Here is a 21,443-nt window from a genome sequence, read left to right as displayed (position 1 = left end):
CTTGCTGTGTTTTCATCAAAGCTCTTTGTGTAGCTGCGAGGCACTGGAGACATTTACACCCCAGCAGCTGAATTTCTTTAGTTCTGCATCCAGTGGAGTTCAGCCATCAATGGAAAAGAAAAGGGAAAAGAAAAATTTGTGACCACAAGGGACTCTGTCAAATATTCCTGCTGCTGTCCTGGAGCATGGAAAAGCAAGTCTGCTGCTGCACACAGGTCTGACTATTTGCATTTTTAATAATTCAAGAGTTTAATTAGTATCATGCCCTTAATCAGAGGCTGAAAATACAGCTGAAGTCATCAGAGCTTAATTAGTTTAAAAAAAAAAAAAGATTCTGCAGTGAAAATGTCTCGACAAACATGGAGCTCTGTCCTCAGCTTTGGGCTTCAAATCAGCTTTTACCTGTTGCTTCTGATTATACCAGCCCACCTCAGAAAAATTTAAAATCCTCAAACAAATCAGTTCCGTTTATCCCTATGAACTCTTCCACAGCTTTCTTGAACTAGACTCAGGAAAAAAAAATCAAAAAAACCCAAACAAACAAACAAACAAAAAAAAAACCAACCAAAAAAAAAACCAACAAAAAACCCACCACCACCACCACCAAAAAAAATAACAAAAAAAATGCCCAACAGTTGGAAAATAATAAATTAAATTAAACCAGGTGTATCCCATAAGCTGCACGTGAAATTCCCCTCTGCAGGAAATAAAACATCCACAAGAGTTGCTGGATCTTCAGTCAGGTCAGCAGGAGCACATTCCTGAGGGGGATCACTGGATGGGCAGAAAAATCCCCTTTTAGCAGCGGGACTGGGAGCTCAGACTGGTGCCAGGTGGAGCCTGGGATGCTCAGGGGAGTTATCCCAGTGTGGGATGAGCAAATCCAAAATCCAAAATGCAAAATCCACTCCCATCCCTTCCCTCCCTGCAGCTTGGTGGGGTTGTACAGGACATCCTGGATGGGCTTTCCCAACAATATTCCATTCAATTCTGGAATTCATCACTGCCCAGGGCCGTGGAGACCGAGCACACCCCCAGGTTCCAAAATGGATTAGTGAAATTCATGGAAATTAGGCCAAGCCCAGGCAATTAAATATGCTAATCCGGATGCAACTTCCAGTTCAGGAAGTCAGGCAGCCTCATGCCCTTCCACCTCTGATTTATTCAGAAAAAGGAAGCCAGAAAAAGTTCTCACCATGCCAAAACTGTCCCCTGGCTCTGAGCATTAGTGAGAATTGCAGTAAATCCTTTTTTTTTTTTGTTGGCAGGAGGAGGGGGATCTATTTTCCCTCAGTAATGATATCACAGCCTGCTGTTTCTTTCCCTCTGCAGCTCCTGAACCTCTGGGGAACCTCCCAGCTTGCTGTGTCCTCAGGAATATCCCAGATAAATCAGGGAAACCCACTGGAAGGTGATAGCAATCACAGGGAGCACTAAATTCCATTTAGTGTGGAATTAGGAATCCAGTCACTTATGTCCCTAGGAAAGGTCTGCCTGGATCAGACTGAAAAAAAATGGGTTTTTTTGGGAGTACTGGGCTAGAAGAAGATTCTAGAAATTCAAGATGGAAAAACGGAATTTTGTTTGTCCACAAGGAGAGTTTCAGTTTGTTTGTCCACAAGGAAAGCTTCCTGTAGCCCCAGCAGAGTTTGATTTATTCCTGACACTCCTGGGGGAGCTTTTATTTATATATATATATATATATATATATATATATATATATATATATATATATATTTTATATATATAAAAAATATAAATATATATATATAAATATATATATATATAAAATATATATATAAATATATATATTTTATATATATAAATAAATATAAAATGAGTTTATAAATACAAATAAATTTAAAATAAATTTATAAATATAAATACATTTAAAATGAACACATTATAAATAAAATGCATAGAAATAAATTTAAAATGAATACATTATAAATAAAATGCATATAAATAAATTTAAAATAAATACATTTTCTTCCGTGCCCTCATTCCCTTTGAACCCTGCTCAGCTCCTGACCCAAGGAGCAGCGTTTGGCCTGGATTTTCTGCTCCCTGCTCCCTTTACCTGCCCCAGGAATTTCCCCCTGCTCCTGGAGGTGTTTGGGGGCTTTGCTGCAGAGCAGAGGACAAGATGACAAATGAGCCAGCCCACAGCCCAGGAATGCAAGAGATTCCCAGCTATTTTTAATTAAGAAGCGATGACAGCTGACTGCATTCCCTGACACTGCAGTGAGCGGCTCCCTGACCCAGACACCGTGGGCCACCCTCCTGTCAGGACCCAGGACATTCCTCCAGACCCTGGCAGGGGGCTCAGAGACCTTGGTACAGAGTCAAAACCACCTGGGCCTTGGATTGTAACCCATGGGAACAATTCCCAACTTTGTGTGAGCTACAGGAGTCTGAGTAGAATGTTAGTGAATTTATCACAGGGTGAAAATGTAGAATTTTGGGGTTTTTAGAATGGGGGTTCAGGGGGCAGGATGGAGGGATTTGGGTGGAAATTCCTCTGGCTGCCCTGGAGGGCTCCAGACCCTGGCAGGGGGCTCAGAGACCTTGGCAGGGAGTCAAAACCACCTGTGCCTTGGATTTTAACACATGGAAAAAATGACCAGCTTTGTGTGAGGATTTAAAAGCCACAAGAGTTTGAATAGAATGATAGTGAATTTATCACAGGGTGAAAAAGGAGATTTGTGGGGTTTTTAGAATGGGGGTTCAAGAGGCAAGATGGAGGAATCTGGGCATGTCCAGCCTTTCTCCTTCTTCTCCTTGGCCTCCATCTTCTGCTGTGATGGTGGCACTTTGGGATTGATTTAGAGTAGAGACAAACTGTCTAACACAGGTGATGGGTATTGGGAAGTGATGGTAAATAATGAACACGTAGTTTTTAGTATAAAAAGATAACACCGGTGTCCCTCAACCCGACCTGCCAGACAAACCCCAGCAGGTCAGAGCAAGAATGTGACAGATAAGAGAAAATAACCTTGAAAAACAGAACTGAGGAATCTCAACTTCTTCTTCGAGCATGGGGCTGGGAAAAAAAGACTTTTTAATACCTTGGGAGCCATTTCAACAACCCAAAACCTGAGACCCTCTGAAGGCCGGCTCCCATCGGTCCCACCAATGCTGCTGCTATTTATAATATGAATTATAAATTTATATGCACGTCTGCACAGATGCAGGGCTCTCCAAAGCCAACAGCCTCCAAACCCTGCCAGAAACGTGGCCAGGCTGAGCAGCAGGAGGAGGCAGCAGGTGAGGGGAGGACAGCCAAGGTCGCCCTGCTGGAAGCGCCAATTCTCGTCTCTAAGAAATGTTCTGAAGGTTTGGACAAATTCAGCTGCTATTTTCATTTTTTTGGTTGGTTAAAGGAGTAATAGATTGAGCAGGGGAGAGGCACAGAGACAGAAAGAGCAATTCCTGCTGTAAGGCAGAGAAGGGACAAGGCAGCCTGGGCTTTTCTCAGGGATGGGCTTTTGTCAGCCCACAGGTCACAGGGAGGCTTTAGCTGAGAAAGACCAGAGTGACCTGGATTTTGAAGGGTAGGGATTCACCTGGCCTCATGTAAGGACTCTTTGGCAGAGATGGGAACACAGTCCAGGTGTCCAGCTCACACTGGCACAAGAGACTGGCACAGAAGTGGCACCAGACAGCCCTGGGAAGGTGTCAAGAGGAAAACACCAACCACAAAGAGAGAATATGAGACTCCCTTTTGTTCTCAGGGCTCACACAGCACTGAATCCAGCAGCTGATCTCTTTACCTTGAGCTCACTTGTTGGTTTTAGCAGGGAGATAAAGGAAAGGTTCCTTTCCAGCCTTTCCAGAGGGCCACAGGGAAGAGGGATGAGCCAGCAAAGTCACCCAGATCACGTAGGAACTTGGCACGAGCGAGACAAATCCATTAAGGGCCATCATCAGGAACTTTCCAGGCTGGCTGCAGGCTGGGAGGGGGCAGAGCTGCTCTCTGCTGTTGCTAAGAGAGCCCCCCCAGCCCTGCTCTGCCGGCCCAATCCACGGCTCCCTCCTCCCATTGGCTCCGCAGCCGCATCGAACCATCCTGACAGCTTTTCCTCCTCCTCCTCCTCCTCCTCCTCACCCTGCTGCCTTCTGCCTATGGCCTATCACCAGGGGAGAGCCAGCCAGCCACGGAATCAATACTTGGTGCATTTGCATTTGCATTCCAGCCCTGCCTGCCCGTGTCTGTGCATCCCCAGCCGTGCCCGCGGAGAGCAGGGGTGCCAGGCTGGTGCCTGCAGTGCCACAGCCTGCAGGACCCAGGGACCATCAGCATCCTGCCCTGTGAGCCTGGGCACAGGGGTCTGAGGGTGAGGGAAGAGACCAGGATCTGACTCCATGTTACAGAAGGCTTGATTTATTATTTTATGATATATATGATATTAAAGCTATACTAAAAGAATAGAAGAAAGGATTTCATCAGAAGGCTGGCTAAGAATAGAATAGCAAAAAATGATAACCAAGGCTTGTGACTCGGCTCTCTGTCCGAGCCAGCTGGGCTGTGATTGGCCATTAATTAGAAACAACCACATGAGCCCAATCCCAGATGCACCTGTTGCATCCCACAGCAGCAGATAACCATTGTTTGCATTTTGTTCCTGAGGCCTCTCAGCTTCTCAAGAGGAACAATCCTAAGGAAAGGATTTTTCATAAAAGATGTCTGTGACACTGCCAGGCCTCTGCTTCTCTCAGAAGGTTGCCGTTTATTGCAGCCCCAAGATGTGTGAGCAGTCTCTGTTTCGGCCTGTACGTTTGAAGAAGCAGTCAGGGCTCTTCATTTCTCGCTCTCAAGGTTGTTTATTGTTCCTTATCTATAAAAATTTTTCTCCTGCCCTGCCAGGTCCATCCAGCAGGACAGTTCCAGGCACTCTGCCTGCCCCCAGGGCAGGGTTATCTCTCTATACTAAAAACTGCCTGTACAATGTTTACAATTACTTCCCAATACCCATCACCTGTGTTAGACACTGAGCTTCTACTCTAAACCAGTCCAAAAGTGCCACCAGCACAGCAGAAGATGGAGGCCAAGAAGAAGAAGAAGAAAGCTGGACACACCCAAGTCCCTCCATCTTGCCCCCTGAACCCCCATTCTAAAAACCCCAAAATCTACCTTTTCACCCAGTGATAATTTTATTATTACACTGCTTAAACTTCTGTGGCTTTCAGGCCTTCATACAAAGCTGGCAATTTGCTCCATGGGTCATAATCAAACCCACAGGTGCTCTGGGCTCTGTGCCAGGGTCTCTGAGCCCCCTGGCAGGGTCCTGGCAACTGTGGACACCCAGAGGGATGTCCTGGGTTCTCACAAGCTCCTTCCCAGCAGCCTGGCTGAACTGGTGTCCCCAGCTCTGTGCTCACTGCACACCAGGGGAAGTGTCACAGCTCCGTGAGTGATGCCCTGTGCAGTGAGATCTTAGGAAGTTCCTTGGCCTGAAGGGATCTGGGAGCCTTCTGGAGCAGGCAGGGAGTGTGGGAACACACCCCAGAGCCACAGAGAGCTTCCCTGGCTGGAGCAGGCGCTGCTTGGGCACAGCCAGGCTGCAGAAATTTGGGAGCAGGGAAATCCTGGTGGTGGGCAGTGAGACACAGCAGCACTGGGACAGCTCAGCAATCCACCCCAGAGCAGGTCAGGATTTGGGAGCAGGGAAATCCTGGTGGTGGGCAGTGAGACACAGCAGCACTGGGACAGCTCAGCAATCCACCCCAGAGCAGGTCAGGATTTGGGAGCAGGGAAATCCTGGTGGTGGGCAGTGAGACACAGCAGCACTGGGACAGCTCAGCAATCCACCCCAGAGCAGGTCAGGATTTGGGAGCAGGCACAGAAAAGGGACAGGGGAGTTGGGACAGGCTTCCAGCACCCAGCAAAACAGGCTGGGACTGACCCTGGGCATCAAGGAAACACCAAACAGCCAAATATTGCCCCTGGCTTTGGAACAAACTGGGAGAAAGAACTCACTGAGTGGAGACAGAAACCTGGGGCACCAGGAGAGGGGTGAGTAACTCCAAAGGCAAAGCCAAGCAGCTGATGAGCCATCCCCAGGCACACTGGGACACCAGTGAACAGCAGCCCTGTGGCTGTTTGCCCTCCCCACTCAGGTGAGTCAGCATCCGGACTAAGGAAGAAAAACTGGAGTTTCCTTTTCTGTCCAGGACAGCAAGAGGTCAATGAACCCAGCACAGCCATCCACTGGATGGACACTGTCCCTAAATACCAGATTTTCCCATCCTGGACATTCCCTTTGCTCTCTGTCCTTTATATTACACAGTTAGGCAGAGCTCTAACCCAGACTGTTGTCAAATAACACAAATTGTTGATCAAGACAGGAAAACTTCCTCAGAAAATTTCCACTGCTAAACCTATTTATTTGTTTCAGGGGTGGGGGTGGCTGGACACAAAACACCAGGTCAGTTAAAAAAAAAAAATAAAGTCTGACCTGAATAAAGCATTTTTTATGAAATCCCCAGGGATGGTTTCTTTAATATGAAATGGAACTTGGAGTTGAAAGGAGGAGAGAGAAGAAAAGAGCGCGCATAAAAATCAGGTTCAAATCCCTGCTTGGCCTCACTCAGCAAAGAACTCTGAATTAGGTCTACAGTGACTTAAACAGCTTCAAATATTTTGGGATCTCTCTGCAGTTCCTGTGATCTAAGTTTCATCCTGAGGCAGAACAGCAAGAACGTTCTGAGCTCCCAAAACCGACCACGGCTTCGGACGAACGGATTAAACCCGGCTTCAAAACAAATCTAATTTTTTATTTTGGAGCTTCTGCAGCGTGGAGATGTCTGCCCTGTCATTCCTCCCAGTTGTGTGCTCACACTGGTGCAGAGCTCCATGGAAGAGAATTAATGGGCTGGAAGAAAGGCTGCAGTTATTTTTCTGTCTCTGCACCATGTGAGGCTCTCCCTGTTGCCTCGAAGAGAAGCATGAAATTAAGCAAAAAGCCAGGATGATAAAATGAACTCCAGTAGGAACTTTACTGTGAGTTAAACCTGTTGTGGCTACTCAAGACAAAGCCTCTGAATTCAGCTTTTCTGATCAATAAAAGCCTTTTAAATAAAATGAAAGCTCTCAGAGTAATTTTAGGGTGGAAAAGATTCCATCCCTGACAGCCTGGCTCCAAATTTTTCTCCTTCCTGTTACTTCCTACAGGAACATTCACCTGGACATGTTAGATTTGCTCTAGTTGGGAAAAAAAAAAATTAAAAAATCAGATTCTTACCAGGAATATGGAAATATCCAGCAGAAGTCAGAGCTGGGATGGAGCACCTGGAGAAACAGCAAGAAGATGAAGATGAGGAATAATGTGAGTAATATTGAGAATATTCATCTGATAGGATGGGTACCTGAGAGGAAACCCCAACCCAGCAGAGGGAAAATCGTGTCCATGGCTGTGTTTCCCTTTCCAGGATGGATCTGCCTCTAGCCCAGGGTTCCAGGATTCCTCTCCCCACCTGCCTGGCACAGCTGATGGAGAACGAGAGCCAGGAAACCTGAGAGCCATTCCCGAGCCAAGGACTGTTCCCAGCTCCCTTCTGCTCTCAGATTCCCCGTTCAAAAGATAAAATCCCCAAAATATTCATTTTCACATCTCCCTTGTCTCAACAGCCACTGAAATATCAGCAGTCTTGTCTTTTTTTGTTCTCAGAAATGCTTTTCCACGTGCGTTTTGGAATTTTCGACAGCAAAAGTCAAGCCAGGGCTGCAGCCCTCCTTGCTTTGTTGCACAACTGCCCTGAAGGGATCTGATCCCTGCCTGTCTGCTCCTGGTTTGATCCCCAGCCCCATCCCATGGACACAATTCCTCAAGAAGCTGGGATGGGTAATAAAGCCAAACCACAGGAATAGTTCCCACAACTGCTCCGTTCCTCTGATGCCAAAATCTCTCCAAACCTCGATTTCATCTTGAAATAATTCAGGACAAGGTGTTATAGTCCCATTTTGCTGTTAAAAAGAGGTGCAGCACAGTGCTAAGGATTGTCCCAGGCCATAAAAACAGCAGAAAAAATGCAACCAAAGCCCTGATTCCTGATCCAGAGCCACTTCCTCCATCCCAGTGGAAAACAGTGTTTCCTAGGATGACTAAAAATATTGGGATCTTCTGTGAAATCGAGTGGGGTGCCTAAATGTTGAGGTGAAACATCCAGCCCAGCATGGGAAACTGCAAAAGGGGACAGAATATCCCAACTTCCTGAGCTCTGGTCCCATAAACAGCTTCACAGCTTGTTTCCCACACAGGCACCTGGATTTTGGGGCAGGCAAGGAGTGTTTGTACATGGTCTTGTTTTCCCTTTCCCTTCACATCCATCCACGGCCAGAATGTAAAAATCCATGTGCGTAAATATCCATGTGCATATCAAAGGTATTAAAATGAGAAGGGACTTTGATGTTGGACTCGAGAAAATGCTGCTGACACCAGGCAGAGCTGTGGGAATGAGCTGCCTGCTCAGAAATCCAAGGATTTGAGGACAGACCTTCCCCTCAAGGTGCTTCTTCCCACCCATCACCTGCTCAGGAAAATGAATTTCCCATGGTTAAGCCTTGGCCCCTTCTCCTGGGTTTGTGCCACCCCATGAAACTGTCCCAATATCACCATAACAGCCCAGAATAATCAGAATTTTGGTAATTAGAGACGTATCTGGGTGCCTTTGGTTCCAAACCAATTCTCTCAAGAATGACCCTTAAAGCAAAATAAATCAAAAAGAATAAGCAAGAAAAAACAACTCCCTGCACTCATTCGTTTAGGATGACAGATCAACAAACACAGGCATCTTATTTATTTAATTTTTTTTTCCTTCACAAGCAGCTTTTTATATCTCCTGACCCAAAATAAGCCCAGCCCCAGCTGCAGTGCCATGTCAAACAGTAATTACTCTATAAAAGGCTGACCAAATGGGGATATTGGTGGGCCAGAGGCACGGAATTATTTTAGGAGTCACACAAACTTTCTCTGGGAGTGGAGAGAGGAGCTGTGGGCACAGTGGTGCACCTGAGAAACCAGCAAACACCAGAGGGGTTTTGTTTTTATTTTTCCTGCTTGTTCCAAGCCTCACCACCTGGTGTGAAATGGCTTTCCCAAATTTCAGCTCAAGGGAAAAGGGAAAAAAAAATAAGAAAAAATAGACGTGAGATCTGTTTACTCCTCAAAAAAGAGGCTTTGCTCTGTGACAGGTTTGGAATTCCTGCCGAACCTCACCAAAAACTTGTGGCAAGAATGGAAGCAAGACCCTTGAAATATTTCATTCTGCTGGGAGGAAACAAAAAAATAATTTAAATAAATAAAGTCTCATAAAATTCCCAGAATAGTTGGAGGAGACCTCAAAGCTCATCCAGTTCCATGACAGGGACACCTTCCACTACCCCAGGTTGTTCAGAGCTTGAGCCAGCTCAAGGATGCACCTGCTCCTGATATTTGGCAATGTTTTGGCAATATTTTGACCATATTTGGCAATATTTTGACAATATTTAGGCTCCCTGAATCCTTCCTGCTGAGCTCCTGATTTAGGAGCCCCTAAATCCCAACTCCCTCAGACCCACAGGAACCTGAATCCTGTGGGAAGATGGGGAATCTCTGTGGGGAATCCTAGAGAGGCTCAGTGTCTGAGAGGGGCAGTGCTTGGTTCAGAAACTTGTTCCTGGGTTTTGGCAATATTTTGACAATATTTTGACAATATTTTGGCAATATTTTGACAATATTTAGGCTCCCTGAGCCTAAAGGAGCAGGAGCCCCTAAATCCCAACTCCCTCATCCCCTTAGACCTTCAGGAACCTGAATCCTGTCACTTGTGGGGAATCCTAGAGAGGCTCAGTGTCAGAGAGGGGCAGTGCTCGGTTCAGGAACTTGCTCCTGATTTTTGGCCATATTTTGGCAATATTTGGTAATATTTTGACAATATTTAGGCTCCCTGAGCCTAAAGGAGCAGGAGCCCCTAAATCCCAACTCCCTCATCCCCTCAGACCTTCAGGAACCTTGTGGGGAATCCTAGAGAGGCTCAGTGTCTGAGAGGGGCAGTGCTCGGTTCAGGAACCCTGCAGGAATCGGTGGAACTTTTCCAGCTTCCAAAATATCCCTGCTCCTTCTGCCATGGGCAAACAGGGTGGAAGAGGAAAGTGGTTTAGTGAGTAAGAGCAGAGCAAATTCAAAATAGAAGCAGAGGGGATTAAAGCAAATACCCAGAGTGTCCCAGCCTGTGTTTACTGCCCAAATCCTGTGGCAATTCCTGCTGGTTTCAGGGGGTTCTTCCTGTGTTGTAACTTTGGGATTAAACTTGGCCACTGCAGCTCCCAGGAGGGAAATGCTTCTCCAAGCCATCCTCCAGTCTCAGAGCCCAAGGCACCAAACTGCACGTGGATTTTTGCTGGAAGGGCTGGGAGAAAGTGACAGCATCTGCCTGATGTGAAATTCCCATCCTTAATTAGGGATTTCAAAAATAAATCCAGTTTTCCTAGCAGGATGGAGGGTGTCAAAAAAAAAAAAATAAATAAAGGGAGGTTTTAATGATCTCAGTGAGACTCAAGTCTGTTCTCCACTTAATATGTGTTTTTGCACCGAGGAATTTCATAGAATCATGGAATTATTTGAGTTGGAAGGGTCCTTAAAGATTACCCTTTTCACACCCCTTAATTTCAAATGAAAAATTTGTGGCAGCAATGGGTTTGTGTGACATTTCCCAGTAAAAATACACAAATAAATCTGAGTTTAAAAGTTCCCGAGCTCTTAATTCTCAGTTCAGTTCCCAGCTGGCACAAGGGACAAGAGGCTGATCCCTCCAGGTGATGGATGGGACATCTCACCTGCAAACAGCTCCTGCTCAGGCTGCTGGCCACTGGGAAGGAGATGGGTTTGGGATGGCAGATTTTCTGTGTGCTTCTCAAAAAAGGCTTCACCAGCACTGGCAGACCCTGCAAAAGAAGGGAATTCATGGTGAAATCAGAAATTAACTCCAGATTTTCCTCAGCTGCTGAGCGCTGCAGAGCCCAGCTCTGGTCAAGGCTGGGAGTGGCCTCAATGTGAATATTTTCCTTAGTTCCTTCCTCTTTGGATATCCCTGATTCTGAAACCTTCCTCTGAACATAACTGAGGTAAGCACAACACAGAAATTGCAGGATAATTAGGGAAAATCATGGAGAATAAATCCACATACCCTGTGCTCCACGGAGTGGCTCTAAAATGCTGGGGGTTATTCCTTCTCCCTCAGTCTGCCACCAGCACTCGGCTACATGGGAGAAAAGGGATTGAAACGAAATTAAATTACATTAAATACCGTGTCTTGTTCATTATTAACATCTCCGGAGCCTCTCACTTTGTGCCATAACCCAAATTTTAGGGACTATAAAGAGCTGGCAGCAGGCTCAGACCTGGGCTAAGTTCTGAATTAAAACCTAAGCCATAAGAACAGCAATCAGAACCCCAAGTTCTGTCAAAGTTACCCCGGCCCCAAACGCTCCCTGCAGACTTTAAAGGTGAGAGATGTGACAGATGGCTGCTCCTGCAGCACGAGTGATGCAGCACCTCTGTACAAATATTGTACTGTGCAAATATTCATCAGCTCATTCCTGCCACAACGGTGTCAGGTGAGATCATTAACACCACCCCTAATTTCCCTGATAAGTAGGCTGAGACAGGAGGGTGGAGAGCAATGTCTAAACTGAAGCAGTGAGTAACAAAGAGAGCTCTGAGCCATCCTCCCCTCTCAGAGTCCATGCAGGGCTTTTGTTTTTAATTTTTTTTTTCTGTTTAATTAAAAAAAAAAATGAAATCTTTGGGACAGTTTGACCCCGTGCCAGCTGAAGTTTGACAGCACAAAAAAAAAAGCAAACAAACAATGGATTTCAGCTCACACCAGAACTAATGAAGCATTGATGTTACACTGAAATGGGGCTTAGCTTAAGTATCCATTTTTAACTCTCAGCTGAAGTGAAAACATTAATTCATGCAAATCAATGTTCCCTAAACAATAATTTTCCTCTAGAATGTTTCTTCTTTTTTAACACAAACTCTTATCTAACAGAACCCATTTAAAGGATTATATCTGCAGAGTTCAGCAATTAGCTCTGTAAATTGTTTTCCTTGAGTGTAGGGAAGGTTCCATTACACAGTGAAATATAAAGTGTATGCTATAGTCCATGAAAACCTCTCTTGGAACGATGATTATCCTTCAAAAAGACTGGGATGAGGGCCAGATTACCAGAAAGAACTCAAGTTCTATTTGTACACCCAAAGTCCCCCTTTATTTCATGTAAGTATCCACTTGCAGCCCATCTTCAGGGGTTTTGAAAGGTAATTACTTCTGTGGAACACCCACAGGTGGAGTTTTCCCTAAAACACAGCCCTGAAAATCCACTCGGAGGGATAAACAAGCAAACAGGAAAGGAGTGCGCAGAAACAGGGGAGGGATGTGCATCAAACAGCTAAAAAAAGGTGGGAAAGGGCACTGAGGGCACTTCAGATGCTGCTGGAAGTGAGGATGGAGAGGCTCCTCCTCATCTGACTGCAAATCCAGAAAATCTCGGGAGAGGTTTGTGGAACAAAAGTGCAGAGGGTGTAAAAGATGGCTGGAAGTCACCTGAACCACCTGAATCGCTCAAATTGTTGCTTAACTAAAAATGGAATTGAGCTTGAAGATCCTCAGGATTAGAAATGCCCCAGCCTCACTGAGCTGCACCACCCTCCCTGGTCTGGGCGTCCTCCTCTCCTTAAACCCAACCAGAATTTCTCCTGGAGTCACAGAAGGGTTTTTTCCTGTGGCTTGGAGGCAGCTTCATTCAACCAGGGCACTCACAGGTGACACCAGCACGACACCCTGAGCCTCAAGAGCCTGCTTGGCACAAAACACAGCCCCTTCTCCTTGTTTTCCATGGATGCCTTGGTTGGATCCATCCATCCATCATCCATCCATCATCCATCCATCCATCCATCCATCCATCCATCCATCCATCCATCCATCCATTCATCCATCCATCCATCCATCCATCCATCCATCCATCCATCCATCCATCATCCATCCATCCATCCATCCATCCATCCATCCATCCATGATCCATCCTTCCATCCATCATCCATCCATCCATCCATCCATCCATCCATCCATCCATCATCCATCCATCCATCCATCATCCATCCATTCATCCATCCATCCATCCATCCATCATCCATTCATCCATCATCCATCCATCCATCCATCCATCCATCCATCCATCCATCCATCATCCATCCATCCATCCATCCATCCATCATCCATCCATTCATCCATCCATCCATCCATCCATCCATCCATCCATCCATCCATCATCCATCCATCCATCCATCATCCATCCATCCATCCATCTGCCCATCCATCCATCCATCCATCCATCCATCCATCCATCCATCCATCATCCATCCATCCTACATCCATCCATCATCCATCCATCCATCCATCCATCCATCCATCCATCCATCCATCATCCATCCATCATCCATTCATCCATCATCCATCCATCCATCCATCCATCCATCCATCCATCCATCCATCCATCCATCCATCATCCATCCATCATCCATCCATCCATCCCTCATCCATCCATCCATCCATCCATCCATCATCCATCCATCCATCCCTCCATCCATCATCCATCATCCATCCATCCATCCATCCATCCATCCATCCATCCATCCATCCATCCATCATCCATCCATCATCCATCCATCCATCCCTCATCCATCCATCCATCCATCATCCATCCATCATCCATCCATCATCCATCCATCATCCATCCATCCATCCATCCATCATGCATCATCCATCCATCCATCCATCCATCCATCCATCATCCATCCATCCATCCATCCATCCATCCATCCATCCATCCATCCATCATCCATCCATCCATCATCCATCCATCCATCCATCCATCCATCCATCCATCCATCCATCCATCCTCCATCCATCCATCATCCATCCATCCATCATCCATCCATCCATCCATCCATCATCCATCCATCCATCCATCCATCCATCCATCCATCCATCCATCATCCATCCATCATTCATCCATCCATCATTCATCCATCCATCCATCCATCATCCATCATCCATCCATCATCCATCCATTCTCCATCCATCCATCATCCATCCATCCATCCATCATTCATCCATCCATCCATCCATCATCCATCCATCCATCATCCACCCATCATCCATCCATCATCCATCCCTCATCCATCCCAGCAATCCAGACCCTTCCAGCAAACCCTGATTCAAGTCCTCTATCCCAAAACCCCAATTCAATCCAAGTCCTGGAACACACATGAGGTGGTGCCAGGCACACAGAGAGGACAAATTGCCCAGAATAAAATCCAGGAACCCCAATTCCTCATCTTCCCTGTTACCTGTGAGACCAAACATCTTTTGGGGATGAAGAGAGAAGCAGAGCTCCTGACACAGAGCAGTCCCACGGGGTCTCAGCCCAGCTGACCAATCTTGGAGCCTCCCAGAGCTTCCACCGTTTCCCCAGTGACTTACGGAGTGAGAGCCAGCTTGGAGCAGCCACAAAACACAACCCTGATTTATTCCAAACCCATTCTATTTATCGCTGTCACTTCTCTTCCCCATGCCAACATGCACACGCTCAGGAGACAGACACATTTCCATGCTCTCAGCTGGGAATCGTGTTCCTGCAAGGCTGGTGGATGATGCACAAACTGTCTCTATTTGTGTCCCCTGTTTCAGATGGCAGGGTGCCCACCAAACAAGCTGATTATCACTTGCCCTGGGCTATCAAGGCAAGGCAATGGTATGTTTAGATCAGCAAACTGCATAACAATATAAATGTCATCTATTCCACGAGAAGCTTTGGCAGGATTTTGCATCTTGCTCCTCTTTGCGGGGATGTGCCAAAAAGAAACATGAAGACTTGCAGGAGGAAAGGGGGGCACGGGGTTCCCACCCCTTCCTGCTTGCCAAGACACGTTGTGCAGCACTGGGTGTCTCGTTGTCATCCCCCAGGACCATCCCAAGGTATCAGATGATCCATGAACACCCTGGTAGGGATATAAATATACAGAGAGAGCTCCTTTTTCTGCTCAGCCAGGCTCACGGGCAGAAATGAGGCACAAGCAGCGTGGCTGGCACAGCTCAGGACATGATCTGTACCCTTGCCCAGCAAGGATGGCAGCCAGCCCGAGGAGAACAGCCCTGGGTGGGCACTGCCCGGGCAACATCTCTGCTGCCAGGGCAAGGCTGCAGCAATGCCCAGCAGCTCTGGTGGAGAATGGGCTCAGGACACTGGGACTGGGACACTCTGATGGACAGTGGGGTCGGCACACTGGGACTGGGACACTGGGATTGGGACACTGGGACTGGGACACTCTGATGGACAGTGGGGTCTGGACTCTGGGACTGGGACACTGCAGCTCCAGTGCAGAATGGGCTCAAGACACTGGGACTGGGACACTGCAGCTTCAGTGGAGATTGGGGTCAAAACACTGGGATTGGGACACTGGGATTGGGACACTGCAGCTCTGGTGGACACTGGGATTGGGACACTGGGATTGGGACACTGTTGGAGAATGGGCTCAGGACACTGGGATTGGGACACTGGGGTTGGGACACTGCAGCTCAGGTGGACAATGGGATCAGGGCACTGTAGCTCCAATGGAGAATGGGCTCAGGACACTGAGATTGGGACACTGCAGTTCGGGTGGACACTGGGATTGGGACACTGGGGTTGGGACACTGCAGCTGGCCTAGCGCTCTTTAGGATCTGATTCCTGCTGCAGACCTGTGTGACATGGAATGAGGGTCTAGGGGCAGCTCCTGGTAAGGGAAAGATCCACCAAAAGAGAGAAAAAAGCAGGAGAGAGTACCCAGAAAACCATCCTGGCACGGTGTGCTCAGGGGAACAACAAATTTATATGAATTCACAGCAAAATCCTTTATCCTGGCTACTTATGAACTTGATTGAAGTTTGATTTTCACAGCAGACACTCAAACCCCTTGAATGAACTCTTCCCACCCGTTTCTGAGCAAGGTTCCTTCTCCAAGATGCTCCTCACTGCTCTGCACAGCCCCACTGCCTCTCGATTTCTCCATTCAAGTCTTGGGTCAATGCTGGAACCACACACAGCAAAATTCCACAGGGCCTCTCCTAAGGAGATTATGCAAAATGTCATTTAGCATAAATTCCTATCTGAAAATGGAAGGGTGCTTTACTTAGTTATGCTAACGAAAAATCAGAAAAGATATTTTGTATTTCTGATACTAAAGAGAAGCCCTGAACTTTTTCTTAGTCATGCCTTTCTGCCATTGCATATTCCTCATAAATTCATATTTACAATACCTTCTGTTACCAATTTCTTTTATTTCTGAGAACAGAAACGGCTCTGAAATACTTTTGTTTGCTTAGCAATATCCAGATGCATTAAACTCTCTTACATAAGAGGATTTGTTCTTTCCATTAAAGTTTTCAGGGGAGAGATATTTAAAAGATTATGAAATATGCTTGCAAAAAGAATTAAAAAAAAAAAAAGAAGAATGTTGGAACATATCCATCAATATTTCAGTATAAATTGTTGAAGCACCAGAATTACACGGTGCAATTATCTCACAGAATGTATAGCTCCTAGCACTGATCTTTATGTTCAACAGAAAAAATGGTTCAATACATCACAAATGAATGTTCATTAAGTTGTTGGGGAGAATTCTGTCATAATTGAATAATGGAACGACTGCACCTTGAGCATCTGCTTCAAAACTCTGCTGCTCTGACTGGATCCAGCACAAGGGGCCTTTTATGGGACATTTCTGCCAGCACCAAGCTTTGTACAAAGTCAGATTTGTTCTGATCATAATGCCAGATATTTTCTGATTATTATTTTCTGATTACTTTTATGATTTGTTCCGATTATTCACCACAGATCTGATTTGGACTCTCCCTGTAAGCAGTTCAGAATATCCAACAAGTCAGTGGCACTTTTGATCCCTGTGGGTCCCTTCCAACTCAGAATATTCCAGGATAATTCAAATGAGCTGGACAACTGCCTCCAAGGAAATATTGTGTAAAAGGGCTTGGATTTCTCTCAAGTTCTGGGGTTTTTTAAAGAAATTAGTGTCAATTGTGTTACTAGGTCACAGAGTCTATTATTATTATTATTATTATTATTATTATTATTATTATTATTATTATTATTATTATTATTATTCCAGTGAGCAGTGCCACACTGTACATGGAATATTGAACAAAATTAGTGGCACTTCTGATCCTTGGGGTTGTAACTCAGGATATTCCAGGATACTTCAAATGAGCAGGACAACTGGCTCCAAGAAAATATTCTGTAAAAAGACTTGGATTTCTCCCAAGTTTTGGGGTTTTCAAAAGAAATTCAGTGAAAATTCTGTTAATATGTCACAGAGTCTTTTTTCAGTATTGTTATTGTTATTTTGATGATGATGATGATGATGATGAATATTATTATTATTATTATTTTCCCTCATATTCTGCCTTTGTAGCAACAGCTCCCATCCACTGATCCAAAGTGTTTGGTGCCCTAGAGCAGAGGCTGGGCAGAGCTAAAGAATAAAACAGGGATTTATAAAAAGGCCTCAATGGATCCACCTTGGGCAGCACAAGAGCCCAGCCAGGGCTGCACCCAAGAGGAACCAAAATGGTCCCAGAATGAACCCAAGATGAACCAAAATGGTCCCAGAATGAACCCAAGATGAACCCAAATGGTCCCAAAATGAACCCAAGATGGACCAAAATGGTCACAAAATGAACCCAAGGTGAACCAAAATGGTCCCAAGATGAACCCAAGATGGACCAAAAGGTCACAAAATGCACCCAAAAGGAACCAAAATGGTCCCAAAATGGACACAAGAGGAACCAAAATGGTCCCAAAATGAACCCAAGATGAACCCAAATGGTCCCAAATGCACGAGCGCTCCCGGGGTCTCTCCCTTGGATCAGTTCTGCTCCATTTGCATCTTGCAGTTCATTGTCCCATTCCAGCTTTAGCCCCTGCAGTCCCATCCTTGTTTTTCTCTCTCCAGCCCACGGGGTTTGTGCTCCTGGGCTGAGATTTGGATCATTTGTCCTTGGTGCCCAGCTGGAGCAGGAATTGTTTTGTCTCCCTGCTCTGTGCCCAGAGCTCAGCATCCCCTGATGTGAACCCAGACCCACACACTAAAGCAGCACAGAACCTGAAAAATAGAAAATCCAAAACCTGAGGCATCAGGTTTAAAAAAACAAACAACCTGCTGCCAAACAGGGGCAGGGTTTGGGTAACGAGCGAGACAAGGAGAGCCCCACCAGAACCCCCATGGCCAGTTTGGGCTCAGCCCCGCTGTGGATGTCCAGGCTGGCTGTTCCCTGGCAGTAAATATGCAAAGTTCCCCCCTGGCACACAAAGGGAGCAGTTTTTCCGCTGCTGTAGATCGGGCCGTGGATAATCAGCCCGCTATTCACTTCCCCGGCGCTGCGGAAGCGCAATCAGGAAAGCATTATGAGCAAAAACCTGCCCTGCAGGGATAGACTTGCTTTAATAATGTTTATGACTTGTCCATATTGTATTTATGTCTGGAAGTTGATTCCTTGGGTTTTCCCACCCTTCCCCCCCCACACACACAACTGCCAGCCCCCAAAAGACAATTTGGAAGCTGGATGCTCCACCAGGAGAAAAAGGGGGAAGTGCTGATGGGATGCTCAAGATCCCAGCCAGAAATAGCACTTGATTTTATTTTATTTTATTTTATTTTATTTTATTTTATTTTACTTTATTTTATTTTATTTTATTTTATTTTTATTCCTAACCTCACCTTTTCCCGGAGTGCCTCGTTCAAAACCAAGCCAGTGTTTCACACATTAACAGGTTTGGCCCTCAAAAAAGTGCAACTCTTTGGGCAGGTGCTGCCCTCCTGTCCTGGAAGCCAGCCAGGATTGATGCCACAGCCAGCAATAATGGGAGAAAATGATTGGAGATTCCCCCCCAGAATCTCACAGTTTTCTTTTCAAGCCATCCATCTCAGCCTCCCAAATCCATCCCAGAAGAGCCAATCACACAGGCTGGGAGAAAAATCAGGCAGAGATTTGCTCCATCTCCACACTCCCAGACAGCTCCTGCAGCAGGAACCTGCTGGGTTTGCTCTCCCTGGGTTATTCCATGTGGATTCTGCCCCTCCTGCTGCAAAACCTGCCCCAAACTTCCCAATCTTCCAAGGTTTTCAAGTCATCAAACGCTGAAGGTTTGGTTTAATTGTGGCAGGTAAATGTGACAGCGAGGGCAGGCACAGAAATTGAATATCTAGGGAGGAAGGTTACACAAAATTCCTAAATTCCAGGGATTTCCTGGGTGTTTTGCTGCATTTCCCTGCTGTCCAAGTGCTCTCACACTCCTGGGAGGCAGGAAAATCCCCAGGCACCTCTGCCTTGGTGGGACCCAGAGCTGGACCCAGGCAGGGCCCGAATCTTTAGGCACAAAAACCTTCCCCTGGCCGAGGGCCTGGCAAACCATCCCCTCCTGAGAGCACAGCACAGCCCATCCTGGCACGCACACCCCAAAATGAGGCAAGACCAGGGGGATAATTTTGGGACCCAACCAGAATGAGTGTCCGGGCTCCCCAAACCCCAGCAGATCCTCCCAAACCTCCTCGGCTGGACAAAACCACCGCGGAGAGCGCAGAAAAGGAGAAATTTGGATTTTATCCCCGCCCTCCCATGGCTCCTGCAGGGAGAGGGAGAGGAGGAATCCCTTCCCAAGGCTCTGCTGGCCTCTCCCTGCAGCCTGGGCCTTGCAGCAAGGGCAGGTGGAGGTGAGCACCTGGGGCTCCTGGGCCTCGCAGCTGCCCTGCTCTCGAAGCTTTGTTCAGTTTTACAGCGCTCAAAGACAAAATAAACAAGTCAGTGATGATTTCACTCGCCTGGGAGCGCGTATTTGCCTACCAGAAAAGCCCCCAAAAGCCACAAGCTTTCCTTTTTATTTACCGCTTTTATCTTTGCTTATTTTCTCTGGTGAAAAGTAACCCAACCTTGGCTGGCTGTAAACCCAGGCAGAAACAAAAACCCTCTTGAATTCCTCTTCATTATAAATGGATTGTCAATGTGTTAAATAAATCAGTGAAAATGGAAATCCAAAAATAAATAGCCATCCTGCTGTTGCTATGACAACTCAAATTTTTTACCTGGACAGAGATTTTCTGTTTCACAGTTCGGAATGGCTGAAAAGGAGGGTCACATTTATTTTATTTTTATTTTTTTTTTAAATCCTGGCACATTTCACCACCTACCCCTCAACATTAAAAAAAAAAGGGGGATTATTTTTGGTTGCTTTTTAGCAAATGAGGGGAAGATCAAAGAGAGGAGCTATTTTTCACTGCAGACAGGAGAAAGGAGACACATTCCATTTACAACAACAGAGCTCAGTCCAGAAAGGACAGAGAGCACGAAAAAATTCAGGATTTCAAGGCTTTCATGTGGCCCTGCCAGGCAAAAGGCAGGGCACATACAGAGCAAGATTAACATAACTTAAAGCCATATTTTGGCTCATTTATTGAGGCAGTTTTACCATGGGAAAAAGCAACATCACCTCAGAACAGCGATAAATATTTTGCAACTTGTGTCTTTGTTGATGTGTGTTTAAATGACCCAGACTGCAAAATTAATGCATTTCCTGGTGCTTAAAATGGGAGAACTCAACCCAATTCCCCCCAGATCCACGTGGGAAAGCTCGAAGCACTGAAAAAATCCCATTTTGCAGTGGAATTATCTCCTGATCCACCCCAAGGAACATTCTGGGGTGGGGAATTGAGGGGAATTCACCAAGAGTCACCTCAGGTGTCACCTGGGGCTCCCTGGCCAAGCCCAGCAAAGTCACATAAAGGTCTTTTATTCCATTTGATCTGCTTTAAATAATCTGCTTGGTATCTGCTTGTCTGGAGCCTGGTGGGTGGATGATTCACAGATCAGAGAACACCTTCATCTCTTGGCTGGCACACAGGCAAGGAGCCTTTTCCTTCACCCCAAGAGGTAACAACAAAAAAAAACCAAAAAAAAAGAAAAAGAAAAAAAACCCAGCCAAAAAATACCTTAAAAGTTCAGAAATTCAAAAAGGCAGCTAAAAAAACCCCATTTGAAAATAGCATCCCTTTGGTTTGTTTCCATTGGCCAATCTCTTTGTTAAATAAAATGAATTTTCAAATAAAAAATGGGAGTCTTGGCCAAAATGTTTTCTTCAGGATGAAACTTGGTGAGTAGTTAAAATAACAAAATAACAAATAAAAACAAAACAAATGAGACTCAAACAAACAAACAAACCCCAAAATATTCAGAGCTGGGGGTAGGGAAGAAGCAGCACAGAAGGAAAATGCTCCCAGTGAGGAATCTCCCCAAATCAGCCTTTTCCACCACAAAAAATACCTTTTGTCACAAAATATCTTGACTTGCATTC

General features: G+C 45.9%; 1 long non-coding RNA gene across 6 annotated transcripts in view; it reads right to left on the bottom strand.

Moving 5' to 3' along the window:
* The window catches only part of LOC129129630 (uncharacterized), a 164,177-nt gene that overhangs the window by 81,337 nt on the left and 61,397 nt on the right, over positions 1-21,443 (bottom strand). For all 6 annotated transcript variants that reach the window (XR_013185077.1, XR_013185078.1, XR_013185081.1 and 3 more), the window contains 3 exons: positions 11,167-11,238; positions 10,817-10,924; positions 7,245-7,291 (listed from right to left, as the gene is read on the bottom strand). This is a non-coding gene — a long non-coding RNA (uncharacterized LOC129129630). The remainder of the gene's footprint in view (positions 1-7,244; positions 7,292-10,816; positions 10,925-11,166; positions 11,239-21,443) is intronic.

Source organism: Agelaius phoeniceus, chromosome 23 (genome assembly GCF_051311805.1).
Source record: "Agelaius phoeniceus isolate bAgePho1 chromosome 23, bAgePho1.hap1, whole genome shotgun sequence".
In the NCBI taxonomy this organism is placed as follows: domain Eukaryota; kingdom Metazoa; phylum Chordata; class Aves; order Passeriformes; family Icteridae; genus Agelaius; species Agelaius phoeniceus.
Note: the sequence above shows the minus strand (reverse complement) of the source record. Positions and strands in the feature narration are given on the sequence as shown.